Source organism: Bidens hawaiensis, unplaced genomic scaffold, assembly GCF_021521415.1.
Source record: "Bidens hawaiensis isolate Kalapana, Puna unplaced genomic scaffold, B.hawaiensis_p1.1 tig00010780_1, whole genome shotgun sequence".
In the NCBI taxonomy this organism is placed as follows: domain Eukaryota; kingdom Viridiplantae; phylum Streptophyta; class Magnoliopsida; order Asterales; family Asteraceae; genus Bidens; species Bidens hawaiensis.
In genome coordinates this window covers 335,903-352,208 of record NW_027491828.1, presented here as the reverse complement: position 1 = coordinate 352,208, position 16,306 = coordinate 335,903, and the positions used below count along the sequence as shown (strand labels likewise).

The following is a 16,306-nucleotide window of genomic DNA, read 5'->3' as shown; positions in this document are numbered from 1 at the left end:
TTGTGTACAATATAGATAGTTTACACGGGTGAACATCAAAAAAATAAAATAAAAAATTCATGTACGCGACCGTGTTTCTAGCTCCTCTCTTTGAGTTGTAGAAATCTCGTGATACCTTGATTTTCCATAAGCTCAAGTTTCCTATTTCTAAGACTACTAAAGATTTCATATTAATTGCAACTTTTCTCATTGGTGTCTCGGAGTACATACTTCTCTAGTATTATTGATCGTCTTCCTACAAAATAATAACTTAAATAGTTATAAGTTTATAACTACGAGTTGAAATGTTGTAATGGTTCGCCCATATAAAAGAATAATCTAGTTTTTTTTAAGATATCAAATTCGTAGAATCACACAACTTGAATGTTACATAAAAGAAAAACGTGTTCTTCTAATTAATGGTTTCGTGTACGTATGGCATATATTAAAGAAAATTTCTCAAAATAGCCTAATTTGATCAAACTTTTACACAAATAGCTTAGATTATACAAAAATCCCCCCAAAATAGCCTATTTTTTCCGTCTAATCTAACGGAATTTCAGCATCGTCTGACGGAATTTTTGAACATTTAAAATCGCGTCATGTGTCAACGTATTAATGGATCCGACAAAATTTCTTAAAAACCGTCGGATCTGATGAAATTTTAGTGGGTCCAACGAAATTCTTAACCCTAAACATTTATAACCAACTTTAATCTCCATCTTTTTTATTTCTCCACAAAATCAAGCAAATCAATAGTGTAAATCGCTTAGTTTTTTGAGAAGAACACAACCATAGTATTCAATTTCACTCTGAACTCAAAATCAAACACTCTCGAACTGAAAAATCTAGGGTTCGTCGAACAAATTAAACAATCGGGTCTGACAGAAGCATGAAATGAACCATCAGATCCGATTGTTTATTATTACCTCGGTTTGTTTTATTAATCCATCAGACAAAACCGTAAACCATCGGATCCGATGGAATAATATGCTTAGTGGCACGTCCTGATAGGGTCATTAATCCGTCGGATCATGAACGGTTTCCGTCATATCCGACGGAACTTTAAGCTAGTTTTGGAATTTTGACTGATTTTAGGATATTTCTGGAAAACATCGGTCAATAAAGGTTACTTTGGTATTTTCCCCGTATTTTAATCTGAAAGTTAAATAAACAAGACTCACAATTCACAAAGCTATCTAATTAATTAAGTAGATTGAAATTGCGAAACCTACATATTTTAAGAGCATGCACTAGTTTGATCTATAACTTCAAGATTTATGAGTGTTCATAATCACTTATAAATTCACCGAATATTTGTCGAACTAGAAGTTGTTGGACACCGGAAAAATATTGTTGTTGTTACATAAAAACACATATTCCAGTTACTTTCCCTGTCAAATTTTGGTGAATATTTTTACTTAAGATAGTCATGTGCATATATACCTTATTGATGGGATTGATTTTCCAACATTCTCCTTCTATTCATCATTCATTTTCCTTTGTTTTCTTAAGATCAACTCAAAGGCATCATTGTCTTCTTATACACCATTAGGCATCTTTCTGTATTTATGTTTTCCCATCTCAATTTAATTAAGGTACACATTTATAATTTGCTCATTAATTAGTTTTTTTATTGTTTCGTTGAACCTGAAAAAAATATTTTAATATGCATAGAGCTTTGTTGTTATTATTATTATTATTATTATTATTATTAGGGAAAGGAGTTTAAGCATGAAATATATAAAATCGATTTTATAACTAAAATGGACCGAAAACGAGCTATATAACCCGTCCATTTGCGTCTATTTGACCCACTAATTCACTATATAACCCTAAAACAGGCTGGATCCGTTGAACTGACGAATCGCACCCAAGGGCGTAGCTTAGTTGGGGCCTGGCCTCGACCCCCTCCGTTTTTTCGCTCAGTGGTGTACAGATATTCTTTTTCGGCCGAAAATTTTATACATAGTGTCAATTTACCCGTTTTCGACCGAAATTTTAGAATTTACCCCCTCAGTTTTTTGCTCGGTAGTGTAAATTTATCATTTTTTGCCCGAAAATTTTTATACATAATGTAAATTTACTAGTTTTCGGCCGAAATTTTGAGCCCAGCCTCCTTTTTTCGCTTGACAGTGTGAATTTATCATTTTTCAGCCGAAAAATTTTATACATGGTGTAAATTCACCTGTTCCCAACCGAAATTTTGAGCTCGCCCCCCTCTAGTCTATGAATTTTTTTTATAAATATTAATTTCGGCTCCCTCAACGTGTATGTCCAAGCTTCGCCACTGATCGCACCGATGTTGGAAATGATTTTCACATTCTTTTCTTATTTCTTTTAAGAAATCACATTAACCATTTAATTTACCATATCTAATTCAATACTTTGTTTTCTTTTGGCTTCATATATTATATAGCAAATCCGTATAGCATATACAAATATTATATAGCAAATACATATAACATATACAAATATAATCTAAATATTATATATATAGCAAATACATATAACATATACAAATATAAATTTTGATATATTATTTTAACAAATACTCAGTTTCTTAAAACCGGTCGGTTCAACGAGGGATGAAGTTATAAAAACATTGGTTTTAAAGTGAAGACAGCTTAGGATTTCCTAGTTGTTTTATTTGTCATGTAAAAAGAAGTTTAAATAAAGTGAGCTAGATCCACCACATAGCAATGAATGTGACAACAAAATTGAGTAAATGAGTTTATACCAGTTTGATGTTTAGTGGTTGATGGAAGTCAGATTAATAGATGTTGGAGCTTCTAGGATGAAAGCTTTTGTCTGCTTATGTTGTTAGAAAATTGACAAGAGAGACAACACTTTTAGGATTCAGTTAAAGCAGCCATTGTTACAAGTCTACATGGTGTATAGCTACTTCTGTATAAATACCTATGCCGCCCACTAGCTAGCTATATTCATGTACATACATACATACATACATACATGTGTGTGATGAAGAATCAAATTAGAACCACAAATTGTTTTAGAAGAACCAGATATTTTAAGTGAACTTGACAATAAATATATAAAGCATTTAATGAATTAGAAAAAAGAATGAAATATGTGTAACTAATTAAGTTTCCATGAATTGTTCAATGATTCTATTAATGTCTAAAAGATAATAGTATTTGTAAAATTAAATGTTCGTGAATTGTTCAACGATTTTATCATTGTCAAGAAAAACAATGAAATTTGTGTTACTAAATAGACGATTATATGGAAGATGAAAAAACAGTATGGAGATTTTAGCCTAAGTTGTTCTGTTTGTTTTTCGGGTTTTAAATCTTGACCTGAAACCCAACCCAAATCTCTAACAGGTTTTTTGAGTTCGGTTTTTCGGGTTGGGTTACTCGGATTTCAAGCATCCAAGAAAATAAAACAAAATTTTTTTAAAATTTATAACGCTAAATTTAACCAACATATTTTTCTTTGCTTGTAGCATAAATAAGCAAATAATAAACCAACATAAGCTTAGAAAACATTTCAAAAGAAGAGTAAAACAAACTCCAACCATAAACGTCTTTAATTAGACGTGCTTTGCCTATTTGATTACGGCTGTTATTAGTTATATACGAAAAAATCATACATTAACAATAAACAATTGATCCATAATATGTGAATGACAAAATCGATTAGGGTAAGATATCGATAACTATAGTGGCTAAAGTTTAACCTATTATACCTAAAATTTAATTTAGATATCGATTGGTTTTAAAACTAAAAGTTTATTCGGGTTGACCTATAATTCATAAATCAGACCCAAGAACCAACCCGGTAGTCTTTCTAAGATTCGTCCGTTTGGGTTTTTCAGATCATGTTAGTTTAGGTTCCGGTAATGTTCAATAACAAAATATGGATTAAAATGCACATGTTTTTTTTGGGGATGGTGACCAAAGCTTTTTGTACTTAAAGTGGACACTGAGATGGTCATTGATAAAAAAAAGTAGTACATTATTATTGCATAAAGTACAAGATAGTGAAACAACATATCACCATGGAAAGTAGGATTTCTTTTCTTTCCAAAGGGATGAAATTGAAATAAATCATTATATTTCAAAATTAAATAATTCTTTTAGTAAAAATACATGTTTATGACATGCAAACATGTACCCATAGTTCTTCCATCTATTCAAACCTATGAACAATAGTAACAAAATAGAGCTATCGATGAGAATGAGATTTCTAAGCCCTAAGCGAGTACTAAAAAAGGGAGCCTTATATATAACTTATTTTCCTTTGAAAAATCAACGATAATTGTGATAACATTAAAATAACAACAATCGATGTTCTAGCTTCTGGTTCGCATAAGCGCATGTTTGTTCGATCATTCTCAAGCCAGGGCATGAAACAAAAAACAGGTTCGTTCAATCTAATATCTTAACAAAATGGGTATTCAATTTTCACTATTGGGCCCTATTAGTTTATTAAAAATCATATTGGGCTTATAAGTATGTTAATTTATTTGCTATTGTTTTTAAGATTTTAATTTTATCTATATAAAACTATATACATACACATAATTTTTTTTAAAATTTCAGGGCTCGGCGATAACAGACCTAAGCAACGGCATAGGTCTGGGCCGACCCTACAATATTGTTAGCTTGAATTGTACTAAAAAGAATCATGTCTACCATAAAATTATCTAGTTCTATCATCTACTCACGATTGAGAAACCTAGTTTGTCTATATTTACAAAAATGGAATATATATTTCGGGCATGTTTGTAAACGCTTAACATCATTTGCTACAAGTATCAAATCTCAACCACGTGGTTTTAACTATCAAGCATTAAAAAGAAGCACATGATGTTTGGTAAGTTCATGTCGATTATAAGATGATAAGAGTTTGGGCTAGAAAAATGTACTATTTAATATGAAAATGACAAGAAAGAATATATGATATTAACCCCAAAAAGACTTTTTAATTTATGTATTGATCAAGATCTTTTTTTGTATATGAAGTTATATATTTTATGGATAAGGTGTAACTAAACAGGCCAAAATAAATCTATAGTTGTGTGATATGCAACGTAAGAGTTAGCATCCACAACCTTAAAGTTCTACAAACTGACACGTTAGATTTCTAACTTCTTAAAAACACTCATTTTTTCTGCAATAACAAGCTCCATAAACTATCATATCAGCACCTACTTTTACGATTAATTTATATAAATTAAACTACTTTGTTCAAGTTTAATATTTTATATTTTGTTTATATTTGAATGATAGAATAAAAATAGCTAAAAATAGAAAAGTGAAAAATAAAATAAATGTTACATAAATAAAAATAAAATGCTACATAAATTAATAAAAAATTTTACATACATGAATAAAAAATAAAACACCGCATAAATAAAATTCAAACGTTAGATAAATAGTTAATTACTTTCGACGGTAATCTACATTAAAATATGAATCTCATTAATAATAATACCAACCATATGTATTATACAGGACTATCGTAATCCGACTCATCATCTGCTTACCATCTTCTTGAACCGCAATGTTGTAAGGTTTAACAACCCGTGCTTCGAGTAACTAATGGGGTAAGAAAACATCTTTTTGGTTGTTTAAAATCAGTAATATATTTTGAAACCTTACAAAAAAAACATCTTTAGGAAAGGTTTATAGGTTAAATCTATATATTTTACAATTTTACAAAAGTAGGTCAAGATGATAACTGTATACAGTTTTAAGGAGCTATGATGACTTTTTGAATAACAGAACTAGAGAACAAGCAGATCAATGACTCGTATATTGGACAATTTTGTAGGGCTGTAATAATGGACACATGTTTAGACACGATAAAACTTGTTTAGCAAAAAAATGCGCCATACAATTTTATACATTTTTTAAAATAATAAAAATTAAGAGGCTAGAGTAAATCATTTTCATCTTGGTACATTAAACGTGTAGTGCACTGTCATGCTCAAATCACCAAAGTCAATTGTTAAACAAGTCGTTTTCATGTTTGATACTTGTGTTAATCGCGTCGTCTCTAGCATGTTAAACACGTTAAGTCACGAACCGGCAGCCCTACAATTTTGTTCAATAATCAAAACAAGAACATGCAGACTTTAGATATTAAATAGTAATAAGTGGATCAACTTGAACATAAAACTAATACGAAATAGATAACAACAACTAAGAAACTATCATCCTTGATTTTTACGCATGATCCAACCTTTAAACCGGTGCTACTAGCAGTTTGAAGCGGCCAAGTTAAACGACAAGCGAGTAGTCCAACTGCAGCTCCCACATCGAACGATAAGGGTATCAAATAAACTGCTAGGAGGAACATTCACCTACAACACCAACATTAAAGATATCATCAAGAATATCCATAAAAATTGTTTTATGAGTATCTGTTTTATACCGCGAGTACAGTATCACAAAAGTACCTGATCCGGTGAAGAAGAAGCTGATGACATATGTTTTCTTCACTTTCTATACTTTACTCGACTCTATTTCGTGGTGCTATCATTTGGCCTTCGAGTGCTTTTATTTATGGTTCAAACAAAATCTGTTTAATTAATATTTGTATTTTTTATTAACAAAGTACTTTTAAATTCACCATATTTTCTATCACGATAGGACTTGAACCATTACTATTCACACTATGTTATGGTTTGGTTATTTAAAGTGTCACGTCATTGTCACACAGACAGTGGGCTTTAATTAACCAATTCAAAAATAAAATACTTTATTGAAAAGGGAGAATTTCAATGGCTCTTTGCATGTTTGGAGCATCATTCATTTGGTGTGGGTCATTGGCGGCTTGGCGCCCACCTTGCCCGTGTGGCATGCGGGTGGCGCCCAAACAACCATGATCCACCATAACACTTAGTCTCATCCCAACTTTTTGATACAAGACTACGTACGTTATTATTTATTGTTTTTCTTTAGGATGTCTGAAGTTAGGTTTAATTTCCTGCAAGTAGAAGCTTTCATTAAATTAGTGTATACGAATATAAATACAAGAAAGTACATAGTCTTTAACCCAATTTGATCATGTAACTACCTGCCTTCTAGTTTGTATTATTGCATTTATATATATATATAATTTCTATATTGTTCTCAATTTGCATTTTTTGTTTCATTCTTTGTTAATAAAACATTTGTTAGAAGTATTATTCTATTTACTCAAAATTCAAAAATCAGTTTTGCATGAATTTCACATGTGTTTTAAGATGTTAATCATTTTCTTTGTAAAGCAGTTTTCCTTTGAATTTAAACTTCTTTTCTAAAAAATAAATTAAAAAACAATTATATTTGTTTTTAATAAAAAGGTCCATAATTTTAAAAGTACTGTCATGAAAAATTATACTTTAAAAAAAATTGTATTCACTATAAACTTGTAGTATGAAGATTACACTTAACCTTTCTACCCAATAGTTAATGTATTTATTTTGTATGTTTCATTAAATAGAATATGAACATGTAAAAACTTTATGAGACTACAAAAAGCCACACACACGCGCACATCAAAAAGCTTATAACTAAGGAGCTGAAATATTGGTTTAGCCAACACCACGCTTCATTGATGTAAAGTCCAGACATCCAGTTTTTTCAATTAGTTTCGATCAAGAATTATTGGTGATTTTGCATTTTGCTAGTACTAGTAACAATAACCTAAGTACGATACACGATTTAATATCTACAGGCACAGTTCTATGTTAAAATTAAATATGATGATGGGGTGAAAGAACAACCATATATACTACCTGCCAGGCTGCCAATGGCACATGAGTTGTAAGTTGGATCTATTAATCTTTTGAAACTAGAATGTTGGATCAATTAATATTCGCTCATATGCACACATTTTATGATGTTCGTACATATTCATTTTGGAATAAAACACTAATTTTACTAAGTAACTTATTATTCTTTTAACATGAACAAGTCATCAAAAGAAAATAAATGAAAAAAGATATTAGCTTTTACCACAATACAAATGAGAGTAGGGCTGTAAATGAGCCAAACGTTCAGTGATCACTATTCGGCGGGAAGTTTGTTTATGTTCGTTCGTTTAATATATGAACGAGCATGAACAAAGAATTTCATTTGATTAGTTAAACAAACGAACATGAAGAGAGCCCCCGTTCGTTCGATTGTGTTCGTGAACGTTAACGTTCGGTAATGTGTTTATGAACGTTTTTGAAAGTGTTTTGTACCTTTATTTATTTTAGGTAAACATTTTGCATTCCTTAATTTATTACCCCGAACATAAAATTGGAAATCATATTCTCACATAATTTTCGCACTGTTCCCATTACCTTCCTTATTATTCACATTGATGAATACACCAACCTCAATCTTTTTATAGCACGTTGCAGATAAAAAAATGTAAATCAAAAATATTGTTTACATTGCAAATATAACATAAATCTATTCAGTATGACCGACAAATATTAACATGTCTCATTTTAGTTTCTTGAAACAAATCCGTAGTTTGAAGACAAATGCAAGAAATTTACTTAAAACTCATCATTCAATGAACACAACCTATAAGAAATAATTAAATCATTTGTATACTCTTCATAACAAATACATATTACAAATAAATTGACCGCATAATAAGAACAAATAAGTACAACATATAAAAAAAAATTGAATTACAAACCAGAAGTAAATGGCACATTGGTTGCTGGCAACCAATTACCTCCACCGATAAACTTCCCAACGGAGAACTTTGTCGCCTCAGCACTACTAGTGATCACATGAAAATCTTTCCAGTCAACCCGTTTCGAGGTTGATGAACCCCAGTGTTCTTATACTCACCATAATACAATAATTTAAGCGCGGAGTCATCACCCAATGACATCCACCCCGCGGGGTCTATCAATCTATCTAGATTCAATTTCATAAAAATCGCCCTAGAGTATGGCCTCCATGGTCGCCCGAGGTATGTTCTAACTCCCGTGACACCTTTATGGTCACTAGGGGCCGCAGTGATACGACAATTGTGGATTGAAATGCCTTTGTTTTGGTTTTTATCTGATCGTCCTTGAGCGGTCAACGTGTTGGTCTTCGTTGGTCCTTTACGAGAATAAATGTTGCAGTTTTGAAAAACGACGGCAGCATTGCCGAAAATGAAGTCAATGGTGCCGTAAATGTCACATTGGCGGTAAAATTGTCGGTTTGAGTGGGCGTATATTGTGTCTTGGTAACCCTCGAAGCTGCATTGGTAAAAGGCTGAAAGATCAGAGCCGCTTCGGACTGCCACAGCTTGGCTTTTTGGACCCGCGGTGTTTTTGATGGTGATACCGCGGCAAATAAATCTGTCTCCAACCACGGCTGAAATTCGTGATAAAATGATAATAGTATTAGGCTAGATCTCTACAAACATTAATACTGACACGCTATCTAGAACCACTATAGCAAGGTAAATGGCCATACAGGTCGTATGCAAGCGAATATAATCATATGGGTTATAAGAAAGTCAAATCATATTGTATGTATGATGTGTTTGGCTGGCAAATAAATTACTTATGTAACTACTGACAAATTAGTCATACGACCTGTATGATTATATTATGCCCTATCATACAACAAGTATGATGTGACATATTCTGTTGTGCAAACATGATTTCACATCATACGACTCGTATGACATTATGTTTCTCGAATTTGTGTTTGGCTTACCAAGAGTGGCTGATTTATAGGTAGTGCTACCACCTCTAACGCTTTTACTACCGGTTATTATTGTTTTGCCAATACCATCTCCTACAAGCATTATGTTCTTCAACTTTGAACCAATATCGATATTCTCCTTATAAACACCCGCCTTCACATGAATCACATATCTCCGGCTCCCAGACCGCTTCCCTACCGCAGCTAACGCGGCTCCAATTGTCTTATAGTCAGCCGACCCATCTCTATCCACCACAACATCCGCCTTAGGATTTTTCGATTGCAATAGCTTCCTATCACCTAACTTCACCCAAGCTGGAAACCCTAAATTATTAGGACTCGGTGCACCAAGCACCGACTCCCCTCCTACATTCATCGCTAACGTGTTGCTAATCAATGCAGACACATTATTGTTGATCAGCGGCCACATGTGGCCGCTGACACCTAGCTCTTCGAGCCCAGACTCGCATGTGTCTAGATTCGTGAGAGCAGTGCTAAGCCAGGTTTGCATGTCAACCTGGCTACACTTATGGTCAGGGTCAACGGTCCTATTGATGTTCATAACCGTGCTCTCATAAAGTTCTAAGCAGTCGGCCCAAGCGGTCTTCTCTTTATCGTTACGGCATTTTGAGCCTAGCGTTTGGGTGTTAGACCGTGCATGTTGTGCACGGTCTAATGCCACCTTTAACAAATCTTTTATAAAGTCTGGCTTTTGCTTGATGGGACCATGGTTCGAGTTAGTGGTTGTCAAGATGTGTATGCATGGTTGTGGGTGAGGTGTTTGGCTACACCAAGATGTGATTTCGGACTTTGTGTTACCACATACACAAGGATGAAAAACACCCACAAGAAAAGTTGCTAAAAATTATAATATTTTCATTGTAGAAAAGTGAAGAAAGAATGATGGTAAAGCATTCCTTGGGTTGCCTTTTATAGGAAGTAAATTGAACAAATGGATGCACCAACACATTGGTTTCTATTTTTATACAATGATGTGTATTTCTATTAATAATTATATGATTTTATTCCCTTTTTCCAACCATTATTCTTTTTCTAATTTTAAATACTAACTTGTGATTATAAATTGAACATTGTACATTTGTGCTTTTACTATTTCAGTAGTATTTCAGTTTTAGGCTCACAATTTTGCAAGAATGTTTATTGTAGTTTAATTGTGTGGTTGACTTTGTTAAAGAAATTATAAATAAAATTTGACCAACCACCACCACAACTTGTCGCGTGTGTTTGACTCTTAACACTCCTTTCCTTTTCAAATTTAAACCATTTAATTCTATTAAAAACAAATAGCCAAATAGGATTTGCAAGAAACCGAAAAAACATATTCGAAACTAAGAAAATTGAAAAATCCAAACCGAAATAAAAACCTATGTTTTTGTAAAAACTGAACTTATGGTTCGGTTTTGGTTTTGCATGAAATAAAAACCGAAAAAATCGAACCAAATTTCTAAATATTTATATTTTTTATTTTAAATAACTAATAAGAATTTAATAAGTAAATAACTCGAATATTTTTTTATCACATGTATAATTATCAACTAGTCAATTAACAAAATTATTTATACTTATATTTATTATTTTTCTCCAATTTTTTTTTTGCCTAAAATTTTCAAGCTCGAATGAAAAAAACCGAAAAACCAAAACGAAAACCAGAAAACTGAAACCGAAAAAACCAAAACCAAACGGTTTCAAAAATCCAAAAACCGAAGTTTTGGTTTTTGGTTTGGTTTTAGCCTAAAACCGCACCACGCACACCTCTATAGTCACCCCTAAAAAAATAAACAAGCAAAATAGGGTATAAAATATTATATAATGAAAATGGTAGAATTATCATATGGTAAAACTTCTTTTTAAATTGGGCATATATGATATTTTATGTTTTGGTCAGATATATATGAGGCATATGCAAAATTCTAGGGATGACAAAAAAACCCAAACCCGATGGGGAAAACCGAAACCCGCCCCGAACGGGGCGGGTTCGGGGACACTTAATCGGGGACGGGTCCGGGTTCGGGTTTTCCCCGTTTAAGTTAATCGGGTTCGGGGCGGGTATGGTATAGCCTGTACCCGCCCCGTATACCCGCCCCGTATACCCGTTTAAAACCCGTTTAATTAAATATAATTTTTATATTTATATATAATATATTATTTATTATTTATTTTCCCAATATACCCGTTTAAAAATTAAAACCTTTTTCCTACTTTCCCAATCCATTTGGCCATTTACCCTAACCCTAGAACAACCTCCCGCCCGACTCGCCAATCGCCATTCTGCACAGCCCGTTCCGGCGTTCCCCATTCTGATATTGTGTACGTGATATGCGATATTCTTATCATAAAATCAGTTTGTGAATGTGATATTGTGTACGTGATATGCTTTTCTAATGTGTTATTATTATTATTATTATTCTTTTGATTTTGTTAGTTGTGACCTAAGTTATGTTTTCGTTGTGAAATTAGTAGGAATGTACACGACTTGTGTATGAGTTTGGATTATTATTATTATTATATAGTTGTTAGGCTTTGTATATTGCAAACGCTTGCTTGCTTGTATACAGTGGCACTTGTTACCTAAGTTTTGTTTTCGTTGTGGAATCAGTAGGAATGTATGAGTTTGTGGATATGGTGGTGTTGTTAGGGTTTATTTGGAGGATAGTGCGGCTTGTTTGTTTGTTTGATTTAGTGTAGTTGTGTTCATGTGACGAGAGTTTTTGTTTTTTTTTAAATGAAAATTTGAAGTGAGATTGTGAGAATGATTTATTAAGTGATGGTTTAGATATAGTTCAGTTTGTTCGCATTTTGTAGCTGTGTATACTTAGGCCTGTGAATGAACTGAAGGTTCAGTGAACAATGCTGGAGTTTAGTTTGTTGACGTTTGCTCATTTCTGTTTGGTTTTATTTATGCTTGTTTATTCCTGTCTGCTCATGTATGTGCGCTAAACTATGCAATTTAGTTGGGTGATTTTTGATATCGTTCTTCATTTGAAGTCACCATTAATGTAATGAAACATTAGATTTTGTTTTTAGTTTTCCATTGAGTAGTAGTTTGCAGCTGTTTTTATTTATTGCAATATTCATCATGATAAATGTTTACTCATGAACTATTGTTTGGGTATTAAAGTTTGTAGTTACTTGGATGTTTTTGTAGCATATCCGATGCTAAGAACATTTTCATTTTCATAATTATTCGTAGGATTTATGGAAGGACACACACAACAACCACAAACATCTCCGGGTGATAACTCACAAGCCGATAGCAATAACTGTATGAACCAATCTTCACCAAATACAAGCAATGAAGGTCCATCACACACAACCACAGGAGAGCAAACCCAAACCCCAACCCAAAATGATGATAGCAACATGGGTTCTAGGAAGCGAAAACTTACGTCAATTGTATGGAACCACTTCGAGAAGATGACGATCAATGGTGAAGACAAGGCGGAGTGCCACTATTGCAAGAGAAAATTAGGAGCTAAGAGTGAGAATGGAACAAGCCACTTACTTGATCATTATAACAAATTTTGTCCAAAACGAAACCAAGGAGATATACGTCAACAAGTATTGGGGATGGGACAAAAAACAACCGACGGACAAACAAATCTAACTTGTTTAAACTTTGATCCCGACAAGTCAAGGAAAGATCTAGCCGAGATGGTTATTGTTCATGAATATCCTCTTGTGATTGTTGAACATCATAAATTTAGAAAGTTTGTGACCGGACTACAACCTTTATTTAAGGTTCCATCACGAAATACCTTAAAGAGTGATATTTTGAAGATTTATGACTTTCAAAAAGAAAAGACAATGGGGTATGTTTCATTAATTATTTGGTTTTAATATAATTAGTTATTACTTAATTGCCTTTTAATTTATATCTTTGATTTATTAAAGGATCTTGGAGAAAAATCAAAGCCGGATTGCAATTACCACGGATATGTGGACATCAGGTAATCAAAAGAAAGGTTTCATGTCAATTACCGCACATCTAATTGACGAGAAATGGGAAATGCAAAGCCGAATAATGAGGTATACTTCAAAATTTGTTTTATTAATTGCCACTTTAATATGTTGAATGTTTTATCAAATGTACTTTTACTAGGTTTATTTATGTACCTTCTCCACATACTGCTGAAGTTCTTGCTGAGGTGTTATATCAATCAATGTGTGATTGGAATATTGATAGAAAGATATCAACAGTAACAGTTGATAATTGCAGCACTAATGATTTAATGATTCACTATTTATTGGATAAGTTGTCTTTAAGCTCTTTGATTCTAGGTGGGGAGTTGTTTCATATGCGATGTTGTGCGCACATATTGAACTTAATAGTTCAAGATGGTTTATCTGTCATTGGTGAAGGAATCGAAAGAATTAGAGAGAGTGTTGTTTTTTGGACGGGAACACCAAAAAGAGTAGAAAAGTTTGAGGAAGCTGCTCGTCATTTAGCAATAGATTGTTCAAAAAAGTTACCTCTTGATTGCAAAACACGTTGGAATTCGACATATCTAATGTTGAAAGTCGCTATTCTTTACAAGGAAGTTTTCAAACGTTTAAAGCAAAGAGAAACCCAATATAAAACTTTGCCAACTGAAAGAGATTGGGAATTAGGTTCAAGCATTTGTGATAAGTTGAGTTTGTTTTATGAGCTGACTTTGATGTTCTCGGGTACTAAATATCCGACAGCGAATGTCTTTTTTCCATCAATATGTGAAATTAAATCTTCTTTGGGTATATGGAAAGAAGATCGAGACCCTATGATCAAGATGATGGCAGAGAAGATGATTGTTAAGTTTGATAAATATTGGTCGGTTATTCATGGGGTAATGGGAGTAGCAGCAGTTTTGGATCCTCGTTACAAATTGAAAGCAATGGAGTTTGCTTTTCCAAAGATATATGGTTCTGAAAAGTCGGAGAGTGCGATAATAAAACTTAAGGAGCTTGTATATAGGTTGTTTCAAGATTACGAAAGTTACAGTCAAGGAACTTCACGGGATGATGGTGTGAGATCAAGTCAAAACAATGCGGGGGGTGGAAGATTTTTCAACGAATACTTCACATTCGTTGAAGAGGATAATCATTCGGGTATGACTTATTATTTACATTAATTTAACTTTATTCATTAATTGTATTAACTTTATTTATATATTAGGTGTCACAACGGAGCTTGATTTGTATCTACAAGAGAAAGTTTGGATAAAAGAAACTGAGATTGACCTTTTAGCTTGGTGGAAAACAAATGGTGTCAAGTACCCAAGGTTGCAAAAGATTGCTCGAGATATATTGGCGATTCCAATATCTACCGTTGCTTCCGAGTCCGCTTTTAGTACAAGTGGTAGATTGGTAAGTCCACATCGTAGCCGTCTTCATCCAAAAACATTGGAAGCGTTAATGTGCGCCCAAAGTTGGTTGTTGAATGAAATTAAAGGTAAACAAACATTTTATTTTTTATTTTTAACTTAGCTACTATATAAACTTTTGACTTTTGTGATATGAATATAGCAACTTGTTCAGAAGAATCCGAGGCATATTGCCAAACTATTGAATATGATTGTGACGATGGTATTGAGGTAATACATATATATATGGTTTATCGTTTACATTTTAATATGGTTTAACATTGATTCTTATATAGTTTCCAATTAATATGTTAATGTTTGATTATCATAGCAATCCGGCGTGACAAGTGTTTGAATGGTTGAATGGGTGCGGTATGGACGTGTAAGAAGGATCAATCATGAAGTTAATTTCCGTTGTGATGGGAGAAATAAACATTTTTATGTATTAATAATGTCTTTTGTATGTGTAATGTGTTTGGATATTGAACTTTTTGTGTATTAATATTGTATTGTAATTTTGTATCATTTTCTTACAATCGGGTTTTAAACGGTGAACCCGACGGTTAAATGGGGATCCCCACGGGGAATTTAGCCCGTTTAAAAACCATTTATGCTAGACGGGTTCCCCGAATACCCGCGGTTTTCCCCGAATCCCCGATGGGGATTCCCCGTTTAGTCCCCGCGGGTTTTTAGACGGTTTTGGTAATGAGTTTTATAAACCGGGGCGGGTATGGGATTGGCATTCCCCGCCCCGAAACCGCCCCGTTGCCATCCCTACAAAATTCTACCAAATAAAGGATTTAAACTATTACTCATTAGTCAAAAAGATTCATGTAATGTGATTGTATACATTTAAGTTTTAACTTTCACTTTTGTTGTCAAAGAATCCATTAACAAAAAAAATAACCGTATTTTATTTTCGTTTAAATCATTTCATCGCAATTTAGAATATTATGAATAAGATAAAAATTACTCAGTTGTTCATTAGTGACAAACATAGCTTTTGTTTCTTTAAGAGTGATATTGGTTATATTGTCAATATGGATATCTATATTTGTAACAATAGTATTTCTTATTTTTTAAAAGTGTAGTTAATAATTTAATGTACTATTATTTTTCATAAAATTCTTTGAACAATAATTAAGTGAAAAACAATTTTATAAGATATATTATGATTTATGAAATACATATAGATTGGAAGAGCATAAGAAAATATTTGGTAAGATACTCAACACCACAATTGACAAACTTCTATTTACTCTACTACATATTAGTATATTACAATATTAATAATAAGTCATATGTGTT

At 32.9% G+C, this 16,306-nt stretch overlaps 1 pseudogene; it reads right to left on the bottom strand.

Moving 5' to 3' along the window:
• Window positions 1-8,623: 8,623 nt before the first annotated feature.
• LOC143536298 (pectinesterase 2-like) lies at window positions 8,624-10,521 on the bottom strand (annotated as a pseudogene).
• Between the last annotated feature and the right edge of the window lie 5,785 nt (window positions 10,522-16,306).